Source organism: Eptesicus fuscus, chromosome 16, assembly GCF_027574615.1.
Source record: "Eptesicus fuscus isolate TK198812 chromosome 16, DD_ASM_mEF_20220401, whole genome shotgun sequence".
In the NCBI taxonomy this organism is placed as follows: domain Eukaryota; kingdom Metazoa; phylum Chordata; class Mammalia; order Chiroptera; family Vespertilionidae; genus Eptesicus; species Eptesicus fuscus.
This window is the reverse complement of record NC_072488.1, coordinates 27,895,376-27,907,457: the sequence shown is the minus strand read 5'-3', so window position 1 is coordinate 27,907,457 and position 12,082 is coordinate 27,895,376. Positions and strand designations below refer to the sequence as shown.

At 41.5% G+C, this 12,082-nt stretch overlaps 1 protein-coding gene across 19 annotated transcripts in view; it reads left to right on the top strand.

Annotated features, from left to right (window-relative positions):
* NRXN1 (neurexin 1) overlaps nt 1-12,082 on the top strand; it is a 999,171-nt gene that overhangs the window by 346,570 nt on the left and 640,519 nt on the right. The window lies entirely within an intron of this gene.

The following is a 12,082-nucleotide window of genomic DNA, read 5'->3' as shown; positions in this document are numbered from 1 at the left end:
TCTTCAGTTTGTATTAAAATTATTTTCTTTTTGAAGGGAGAGAAAAACATGAATGCTGATTTGCAAATGTAAAAATAAAGATGTATTTCTTTTTTAGTTTCAAGATCCCTTTAGCATTTAAAAATTATTTAAATAACTAGAGGCCTGGTGCACGAAATTCGTGCACAGTGGGGGGGGGGGAGTGTGGAGGGTCTCTCAGCCCGGCCTGTACCCTCTTGCAGTCTGGAAGCCCTCGGGGGGATGTCTGACTGATGCCGAGGCAGGAGAGGCTCCTGGCACCACCGCTGTGCTCTCCAGTGGTGAGCCTGGCTTCTGACTGAGTGGTGCTCCCCCTGTGGGAGCACACTGACCACCAGGGGCAGCTCCTGAATTGAGCGTCTGCCCCCCGGTGGTCAGTGCACATCATAGCAACCGGTCATTCCACCGTTCAGTCGATTTGCATATTAGCCTTTTATTATATAGGACTAGAGGCCCGGTGCACGAAATTTGTGCATGGAGGGGGGTTGTCCCTCAGCCCAGCCTGTACCCTCTCCATTCTGGGACCCCTCAAGGGATGTCCGACTGCCCGTTTAGGCCCGATCCCTAGGATCGGGCCTAAACGGGTAGTCGGTCATCCCTCTCACAATCCAGGACTGCTGGCTCCCAACTGCTTGCCTGCCTGCCTTCCTGATTACCCCTAACCGCTTCTGCCTGCCAGCCTGATCACCCCCTAACCACTCTGCTGCCAGCCTGTTTGCTCCCAACTTCCCTCCTCTGCCGGCCTGGTTAACCCAACTGCCCTCTCCTGCAGGGTTGATCACCTCCAACTGCCCTCCCTCGAAGGCCTGGTCCTTCTCAACTGCCCTCCCTTGCAGGCTGGGTGCCTCCCAACTGCCCTCTCCTGCTGGCCATCTTGTGGAGGCCATCTTGTGTCCACATGGGGGCAGGATCTTTGACCACATGGGGGCAGCTATATTGTGTGTTGCAGTGATGATCAATCTGCATAGTTCTCTTTTATTAGATAGGATAGAGGCCTGGTACAGTGGTGGGGGCCAGCTGGTTTGCCCTGAAGGGTGTCCCTGATCAGGGTGGAGTTCCCTTGGGGCATGGGGTGGCCTGAGTGAGGGGCCTGTGGTGGTTTGCAGGCGGGCCACGCCCCCTGGCAATGCAAGAGGAGGCCCTGGTATCTGGAATTTATTTTCCTTCTACAATTGAAACTTTGTAGCCTGGAGCGGAGCCAAGCCTGGGGCTCCCTCCGCAGCCGGCAGCCATTTGTGTTGGGGTTATAATTGAAACTTTGTTGCCTTAAGTGGGTGGGCCCAGCCAGGGTGTGTGGAAAGCTGTGCTTCCCCTGTTGCCATTGGCAACCCTGGCCTGCTCTCTCAAGCTCCATTCTGCCGCCATTTGTTTGAATTTGTTTACCTTCTATAATTGAAACTTTGTAGCTTGAGTGGAGGCTTAGCCTGCAACGGCTGGCAGAAAGCTTGGCTTCCTCTGTTACCTAGGAAACATTGCTCTCTGTGGCTGTAGCCATCTTGGTTTGGGTTAATTTGCATACTTGCTCTGATTGGATGGTGGGCGTGGCTTGTGGGTGTGTCGGAGGTATGGTCAATTTGCATATTTGTCTATTATTAGATAGGATTGCTTTGTGTGACTATGTGTTTGTCATCTCTCTGCCGTAATGGTTTGTAAGTTCCAAGAATGTTTGTTTGTTCACATTGTATTCCTAGCCTCTAAGCACAGTACCTGACCCATAGTAGTAGACCCTTAAATACTTTTTTTTTTTAAAGAGAGAATTAATGAAATCAATGAGCAAAATACATTCTCAGATTTAAATAATGGTTTTCCCAGAGATCAATGTCGTTGAAGCTTTCAGATGCATATATCCAGAAAGCAGGATTTTGGCTGTTGGGAGATAGGTCCTAGATAATTCCATAGAGTTAATGAAAGATTCTTAAATACATTAAACTCAGAATTATATTTTGGGATACAGAAAACTTCAGTACAAGAATGAAGTAGTCCATATTATTATACGTATAGGTTGTGAATTTTGATTTGTACGTATGCAAATTATGTGTCTGCTTTTGAAAATTCCAGGTTTGTTTTCTCCTGGAACCTAGAATGAGTTGGGATCACCTATATTGCGCCAATTGTCATATGTTCTAAATGAATGCAACGAATTGTGAGATTAGCAAAACACAATTAGAAAGGCAATTCTAAGTCAAGATAATGTGTTTTTCATTTCCTCTCATATTTTATTTGTCTTAACTTGACTGTTTAAGTTAAATTCTGTCACCTTGTAGTATTAAAGGCCCCATAGGGTCAGAGTTGGAATAGGCAGGTTTTGTTTTTGTTTGTTTTTTATCAGATATCATGGATAGGAGGTCAATGCACTAAAAACAGTAGATGGAGCTGAGCTAATAATTGAACAACAACAACAATAACAATTTCTAAGAAGCAGAAAGGAAAACCCAGAAAATCATTCACCTGAACAAACCAGAAATCTTCTGAAAACCCAGAAATCTAAAAGACAGATAGATGGGAGAACAAGCAGCAAAGTTCAGAAGGATCAAGTGATTTTCTAGGAAAAAAAAAAATTTCTTTTGGAGATAATGAAAAGATGGTGTCTGGATGGCGTTTTAGTGAGCAAGAATATAGGATGCGCAGTTTAAGTCAAAAGATCATGTTAGCAAGCCTAGTCCTAGGGGACACTGTGAAGCAGATCTGTCTTCTCCTGGCCTCCATTCGCTATATCTGGTTTATTATCCCTAAGCATCATTTCTCAAGGAGTGGTTCATGGTCCACTAGCATTAGTTAAAAAATGAGGCTTCCCAGATGCCACCCCCAGTCTTTTGAATGAGAATGACTGGGGATGAAGTCCAAGAATCAATATAACAATCTCTGGAAGACTTTTATCCTCTCTAAAGTTGAGAAGTCTTGGATCTAAACCTTCCATGCTGGTGTCCTTATCTTGCCCCATCAGCTAAAATTAGGTTGACCTTCTTCTGCTACATAGAAATTTCTTGATCAAAATTTTCATTGTCTCAAAAACTAAATGATCAAAATTTGATATTTAGTTCCCTAAAGCCTTCTAATATATTAACTGGAGATGTAGCAGGCTTATTTTATAGGAAGTAGATCTATGGACAATCCCTCACTCTTGTAATAGTTTAACCATTCATGTTTCTCTTGGCTAGAATTTAAAGACTGGAAAGTGGAGCACTGAGTACCTAGTGGGGATATGTTTGCAACAAGATGATTATTTCTGTACATTTCAAAACACACTGTGTAGGTGGCCACTAACTCTGCAAAGATCTAACCCTGAATATAGCAGGGCAGGCGTAGTGTTCCAAATACTGAAGGCAAAATAGAACCAGCAGCTTTACCTTGCAAGCGATATACTTTTCTCACTTGTACAAGCTGTGGCAAGGACAGTCTGTTTAGTTTGTAGCATTCAGTGCCTGTGGGAGGAATTGAAATAGACTTTATACATGCATGGCACCCTCAGACTCTTGAAAAATATATGCTGTGTACATTGTAATAATAAAACTGTCACAGAGTCTGTAGGGAGTGAAAGCCTTAAGGAATCGTACAAATAACAATTAGGAGGAATTGGAGTGATGGACAGACCAAAAAATTCCTTTCCTTGTCTCTGCAAGTCTAAGGAGCCTTTAGGAAGCACTTCATGAATATAGTAACAGGACTGCCTGCCTGGGGAGAAGCCGCTCCTACACTGTGCACGTCAAGCATTCCAGTGTTTAATTAATATATAACAGTCTCTGCGATAGTCTTCAGATGATGCATCAGCAGAAGGGATGAAGCTGTTTTGGGTCTTCAAAGCCATGAAAAAAGTAAAATTATTTCCGAAGTAAGGGGAAGCCGTTCCTTTTATGAAGGCATACTGGTGCTGTCACTCATGTTACTGTACCACAGAATTTTCCTAACGTAGCAAATAGGATTCCAAACCAGCCTCTAGGCTCTGTGTCTAAACAGCTGATGGGTAATTACTGGGAACCTTTAAGGCACAAGCTGGGAAAAGTAGAGGCTGTTAAGAATAAGTTATAGTTGGTCATTGTGATAGAGCAAAGCCCTATTTGCATTTGCTAAATGGAATGGGAAAAAAAAAGATTCTGGAACAGGAAAAAGAAATTCATCCATGTGATCTGTTTTTAGACTCAGGCAGTCCATACTAAACTGAGGCTGGGATGAGGAAGCAATCTGGGCAAAAATGCAAATGGAAAATGGGGTTGAAGACATATTTTATTGTCAACGTACCCTGTGAACCCCGTTCTGAACCTGCTTTTCCCTGATGGGTTAGGCTTTGTAGACAGACATGTAGGCTGGGATCTCATCTCTGCAATCTTTTGTTAATTTTAGAAAATACAATGTCTTAATGCCTCTCTTCCCTCATCTGTGAAACAGAGGCAGTAACAGCTACAACAAGGCATGTTTGTGCTGGTGAAGGGGATGATGCATGCAAAACACCTAGCCTCATTCCTGGCAGAGGAAGAGCTTCTCCTGACCTTGCACCCCTACCTCCCGGAGGGGTGGTGCAGTGGTGAGGAGGCATTCATTCAGCTGCTGTATTGGTTGAGAACCCCTGCCTAAGAGGGACTGTTCTAGAAGCTGGGATATCACTGAACAAAACAGACAAAAAGTCTAAGCATGGTGAAGCAATTTTAATGGTGCTTCTATTCTTTAATGTAAAGTAAAAGGATATTTCATAGCTTCCATTGCATCTTCAAAACCTCCGATCTTATTAAGATAGAAACTTAATTTAGGGTGAAATCAAAGCAGAATTAAGTATAAATAGGCATTATAATTTATTGTAAAACGTTAATCAAGGTATTGATTAACTTTCAGAGGGACAGGTTATGTTTACATTTTTAAAGTTGTAGACTCAGAAAAACAAAAGAAAAATATGAAAGCTATAATTTATATTGATTAAAGAATAAATTGCTAATTTTTTCTTCAGGAAACTAAAAATAATTGTATAATTCCTAATATACACATATATATCCTATAATAAGTTTGGCATTTATAGAGTTGTCTTGGATTTGAAATTTCAAAAGATTTATGTCTTTTTAAAATTATGAGATAATGAATAATTTATGTCACGAAATGGTTTTTAAATAGTATATGTTCATTTATCAAGCTTATCCCTGACTGTATATCAATGTGCTGCATTCTCCCAAAAGAGTAATTTTTAAATTTCTTGGATCAAAAGTACCTCACTTTTTTTCTTGGAAGACATTTATTATCCTTTGAATTCAAATAAAATGGGTCAGGTAATAAGCCTATCAAATCAAACATGCTTTCTTCTGTGCAGGAGAAACTATACATATTAAATGTAATGAAGCCCTTTGTAATGGGTAAATGTTGTAAAAAGTGCCCAGCAAAATGAAAAATAGGTTACTAAATCAAAAAGTGTGCATCGGCCAAAGAACAATTGCTTATAAATCCATTTGCAGCGCAATGGAACCTTAAAGCAATGTGTTATTGATGCGTTTAGCATTTGCCCTTCTTGATGGAAACAGCCAGCCATAGTTCATGCCATCCTGTACGTGTGTGACAGATAAATGGTGAGCACAATGAAGGACTGGGAAATAGCTAAGAGTGCTCAAGTTGAGTGGTGAAGAGAGGCCAGTAGATGCTTCCTGCCACCACCCTCTCTAATAATCCACCTGAGGCTATCTTTTGAGTTTATGGTTCATTCTTCAACTACCTGTTGCTTGTCCACAGTTTAAAAGGCTCTATTATAAGTGTTATGCTGGATGCATTCTGTCTGGATAGTTTGATATTTTATAGCCTGTTCTCAGGACACTTACACAATTCTAAAAAGGCGGGAGTGGGCAGCATATGATTAGTGAGGGGATAGCAGGAAGCACTTTTACTCGTGTGACCGAAGAAGGTGATGTTAATTCTGACCTGGAATCTGGCAAAATTTCACAGAGGTACTAAGGAGGGCAGAGAGGTAGCAGCAGTGGCCAAGGCTGAGGAACAGGAAGCTGAAGTCAGAAGGAACTCCAAAGAGTCAATGTTTGTGAATCATGCTGGCAGGATAAATGCCAGGAAATGGAAGTGCAAAAAGTAACATATTTCTAGAAGACATTTGTCGTAAAAATAATTTAGATAAATTTCTTCTTAATAATAACTGTACCTCCCCACAAAGTAAACAAAAACAGTGAATGCATTTCCAGTAAGAGCTTGGTGTTTGGACTTGTGTGTACTTGGTTCTGAGGCTCACCAGTTATGCTGCCCTGGGCAGGTCATTCATTCTTCTGAAGTGAGGATGCACCCACCTGTCCTTACCTCAGCTAGGGTTGTTTTGAGGTTGAATCAAATAAATCAGATGTGAATGCTTTCTGGACCCTGGGATGGGCTGTATAAACGTAGTGTTTATGTAATAGGATACAATTAAGTAAAAAAAGATTCAGGCTAAGCACCGGTACACTGAATTTAACAAAAGGCAACAAATACCTGGAATGAAGGAAAGGCTAAGCCTTGCTGAAAGCATATCAATAAAACAGCCATTCTTGTCTCTTTATTCAACAGCTAATTCACAGGCTAAAAGCCCCCCTTCCTGGTGGAGAAGGAGACTCCTGTCCACTTGCTAATTCACTATCCTCTGATTTGTGGCCATAGTTTATTGTGACTATATAGACGAGGAAATGTGATAACAGGTTTACTAGTCCTGGTTCTGCCACTTAGGGCCTCAATAAACCCGATAGCCTCTTTCTTTCTCTGTCAGTTGGGGATAATAGTAGCTCAGAGCTTTGTTAAGGGTCAACCGATTATCCTTGTGATTTAAAGGAAGATGGGAATTTCAAGTGTAAAAGAGTTAAAAAGACATTCAGGTTTTTTCAGTTCTCTTTTTGAGGGCAGAACCACAAGTCTTATCTCATGTCTACCCTCCTGTACAAACTGAGCCCTAAGAGGTTTAAATGAAAGGGCTTTATGACTCTGTGTCTGCCCTTGTTTGTTCATTTATTTGTTTGAAATATATTTTTATTGATTTCAGAGAAGAAGGGAGAGGGAAAGGGAGAGGGAGAGGGAGAGGGAGAGGTAGAGAGAGACAGAGAGAGGGAGAGAGAGAGAGAGAGAGAGAGAGAGAGAGAGAATATGAATCATTGATTGGGTGCCTCCTGCACGCCCCCAACTGGGGATTGAGCCGGAAACCCAGACATGTGCCCTGACTGGGAATTGAACCATGGCCTCCTGGTTCATAGATCAACGTGTAACCACTGAGCCACACGGGCTGGGCCATGTCTTCCCTTGTAACACAAGGAACAACCATCATTTAAAACCTATTAGGAGTGTATCATCGGTCTAGGCCCTGTGGAAGCTTCTGAACAGACAAAAAACACAGATCCCTGTCCTATGTCAATTGCATTCTGTTGTGGTAGATGAACAAGTATTAGCATAAGTAATTACATACTATATTAGAAAGTATGTAAGTCCTGTGGAGGAAAATAAAGCAGGGCAAGGGGAAGACAAAGTGTGAGTGATACTGGAACAAAGAGTTTAAGGAAGTGAGGGAGCAATACATGCAGATACCTGGGAAAAGAACATACCAGGCAGATACCTGGGAAAAGAACATACCAGGGAAAAGAACATACCAGGCAGATACCTGGGAAAAGAACATACCAGGCAGATACCTGGGAAAAGAACATACCAGGGAAAAGAACATACCAGGCAGAGGAAAGTTGGTGAAGGCAGTGACCTGTGGGACTGTCTGGCTTGTTAAAGAAACAGCCAAAGGGCTGGTGGTTGTGGCTGGAGCACAGTGGGGGGTGGGGGGGTTGGAATGGTATTGAAGGTGAGCTCACAGCAAGGGCCAGGTCTGATTTAGTAGCGTTATAAATCACGCTAAGGACTTTGGCTCTTATTCTGTGAGAGATAGGAAGCCAAGAGAGGGATTATTGTTATTTTTTACGTTTCTGAAGAGTTTTTAAAGAGGAAGGAAAATGCTATGTCATGTTCAGTGGATAAAGCAAGGTACGAAACAAACAAATTATTAATAGTGTTTATTTCTGGATGGTTATTAGTAATTTCCCTTTCCATTTAATTTCTTTATTTTCCAAAGCATTACAAAGAAAAAGTGCTCTAAAATAGCCTTATTATTTTTTAACCAATGAATTTATTTCAGTTTAAATGGTGGCATATCTTATAACGAAAATATTTGATCTCATGTGTGAGATGATATTCTAGCCGTGAGTTCTGCTTTATGTTGTTGTTTTTTGTTTGTTTGTTTTTTGTTTTGCAGGCTGCTACTTTGCTTGAGTAGCCCTTGAGATGGGTGGAATGGTGGGGACTTGAGGGCTGTGGGGTAGCTTGTCCATCATTAATGGTGACAGAACCCTTGTCATGTGGAGTATGAACAGCCAAGAGATGCAGGCGAGGCTACTGGATGTATTTGTGTAACCATGCTTTTCTATGCAAAACAAAGATTTACTTAGATGAAAAATTAATTTCATGTTCCACTTATAAACCTTAGTACAGATGTTTAAATAGAGTAAAACCATATACATTGGAGATACTTTATAAATGACTGTTTCTCTAAATAGTTAATTATTTATCTTGTCTTTACCTTTTTACTTTATTAGATCATCTTCATGACTTCTGGCTGCAGCTACTAGTATTCTAGGACAGATTGAGCTGCTCTTTAGAATATAGGTGTGACTTACTCATTTTTATTAAGTTATTTTTAATTATAGTTGACATGCAATATTATATTAGTCCCATATATACAATATAGTGATTAGACATTTATATGCCTCACCACAGTAATTATAGTATGCCTCTGGCATTATACATAATTATTACAATACTAGAGGCCCGGTGCACAAAATTCGTGCACGGAGGGGGGATTGTCCCTCAGCCCAGCCTGTACCCTCACCAATATGGGACCCCTCAAGGGATGTCCGACTGCCCATTTAGGCCCGATCCCGGATAGGGCCTAAATGGGCAGTCGGACATCCCTCTCACAATCCAGGACTGCTGGCTCCCAACTGCTTGCCTACCTGCCTTCCTGATTGCCCCTAACCGCTTCTGCCTGCCAGCCTGATCACCCCCTAACCACTCTGCTGCCAGCCTGTTTGCCCCCAACTTCCCTCCTCTGCCAGCCTGGTCACCCCTAACTGCCCTCTCCTGCAGGGTTGATCACCTCCAACTGCCCTCCCTTGCAGGCTTGGTCCCTCTCAACTGCCCTCCCTTGCAGGCCGGGTGCCTCCCAACTGCCCTCTCCTGCTGGCCATCTTGTGGTGGCCATCTTGTGTCCACATGGGGGCAGGATCTTTGACCACATGGGGGCAGCGATATTGTGTGTTGCGGTGATGATCAATCTGCATATTACTCTTTTATTAGATAGGATAGAGGCCTGGTACAGGGGTAGGGGCCAGCTGATTTGCCCTGAAGGGTGTCCTGGATCAGGTGGGGGTTCCCTTGGGGCGTGGGGAGGCCTGAGCGAGGGGCCTGTGGTGGTTTGCAGGCCGGCCACGCCCCCTGGCAACCCAAGCGGAAGCCCTGGTATCTGGAATTTATTTTCCTTCTACAATTGAAACTTTGTAGCCTGGAGCAGAGCCAAGCCTGGGGCTCCCTCCGAGGCCCGCAGCCATTTGTGTTGGGGTTATTATTGAAACTTTGTTGCCTTAAGTGGGTGGGCCCGGGCAGGGTGTGCGGAAAGCTTTGCTTCCCCTGTTGCCGGCGGCAACCCTGGCCTGCTCTCTCAAGCTCCATTCTGCCGCCATTTGTTTGAATTTGTTTACCTTCTATAATTGAAACTTTGTAGCTTGAGTGAAGGCTTAGGCCTGGCCAGGGAAGGCGGAAAGCTTGGCTTCCTCTGTTACCTAGGAAACCTTGCTCTCTGTGGCTGTAGCCATCTTGGTTTGGGTTAATTTGCATGCTTGCTCTGATTGGATGGTGGGCGTGGCTTGTGGGCGTGGCTTGTGGGTGTGTCGGGGGTATGGTCAATTTGCATATTTGTCTATTATTAGATTAGATTATTGACTATTTCCCCTATGATGTACTTTACATCCCTGTGACTATTTTTACAACTGGCAATTTAATTGACAACTCTTTTGTTTCTAAACCAAAGGGCTACTTAATTTCTCATTTGGGTGGGGTGGGGTGGGGTGGAATGACATGATAAGACTTGCTTTCTTGGGGGTGGGGGAGTGAGGGAAGGGTAGACTCAGCGATACCAGCTTGGAGGTTATTACAGAAGTCCAAGAGAGATGCTAGTGACTCAAATGAGGGTGGCAACAGAGGAAATAGTGAGAAATGGTTAAAATCTAGATTTATTTTGATGGTAGACTGACAGATTTGTAATGATTTTACCCAAGCTTTCTGAAGCCTAGTGGTCAATATCTTAACATTTCTTTGTATTGGTGATTAGATTGAAAAGTAGTTTGAGTATAATTTTACCACATTTATATGTCAATTTACTCTTAAATTGGTCTAAGAAACCCTTTCCTTCCTTATCTCCCTCACTTGACAATTATTTTCTTGTGTAGACATGTAATATCAAATATAAGTGTTAATTTACACTACTACAGAGCTGAAATAATATACATCAGCTATATTTACATGATGGGAGATTATGTCCTAGCTTTCAACGTTGCCAGGTTCTAGCTCTCTTCTATTCTCTCTCTTTCCCCTGCCCTCCTAAAACAAAAACAAACACCAAGCAAACAACAGCAAATATCCCCCATTCACAAATACTTTGTTCCCAATGAGATGTCAAGTTGCAGCTCTTAAATTAAGTCATACCAGTGAAGCTTTTTAGCAGTTAGCAAATATTGTTTAGGTTTAATTTAAATGTAATTTTAAACATTCAAATACACACTACAAACATATCAGGCTAGTCTGTCTCAAATTTTATTCATTTTTTTAACAGATCCTCAGAGGAAAGCATATATTTTCATCCCTAACTTGTAGGCTAGGATAAACCTGGGCTCCAAAAGCAATGGCCTTGAAACATGGGAAATGTTGTTGGGAAGGTAAATTAAAATGCATCAAATGAAGTTCTTCTTGAGTCTTTACTAAAGCCGGAAAAAAAGTTTGTTTGTTTTTGTTTTTTTCTGGAAGGAAAAGTAAGGAGGGAATAGAGACTATGTCTTTCCCCAATGCTTGTGACTTTCCAGAAGAAAAACTATAGACTGATCAGTCCAATATGCCATTTAATTATACTCAGTTTATTGATCGTCTTAAATTAGCCAAGCCACCATGAGTTGAACAGTTCAAATTTTCCAAGCTTTTCATTTTACATCAAAATCTGACCTGTTTTGACCAGGTTGCAAAAGATTTGACTTTTCTTAATCTTCTGTTCCTTGCTTTGTTCTCCTGTTTTCGCCATATTCGCTTGGTTGCGCAGTGTGAAACAGATAATAACTTTTGGTTAAACATCATTTGAACCTTTGTGTGGAGTCATCCTTTTGGCTCCTGGTTAGATAGGAAGATGAAAAATCCAGAAGGGAAGAAAAGAAGGAGGAGACAGTGTGGTTCTACTTGTGGGCCTCAGGTGCAGCCATCATTTGAGACAGACTAGCCTGATATGTTTGTAGTGTATATTTGAATGTTTAAAATTACATTTAAATTAAACCTAATTCATAACAGAAAAAAAAAGAAAAGAAAAGAGGGAGCTGGAGGAGCTAGTGATGAGAACTGTGTTTCAAATGGACAATGTTTCCAGCTAAGTAAATCCCACTGACTATGAGGCAGTAGGAGAACAGGAAAGTCTGAACATGTGGTTAACATATTTACTTAGCATCCGACTGATTTTACTGTACTACTACTTTGAATTATTACATGTTAAATCAAAGTAAAGTTGAACTTCTGTATATCATTTATGTGTAAATTTAAAACCCCACTTCCCTGCCTCTTTTCTAAATAAAAATGTGACATCAGGAATTTCATGGAGATAGATTGAGAATGAGCCATAAGCTTCAGGTATTTAGATACAGGAGTTAATTACATATAAGCGGGAGTCAACATAATCCATGTAGATAAGGAAATAAGTATAAGGGGGAAAAGGGAATATAAAAAAAAATCAAAGAACTTTAAAAGAAGAGGAATAAAAGAGAAAAACAGACACAAAGGAGAG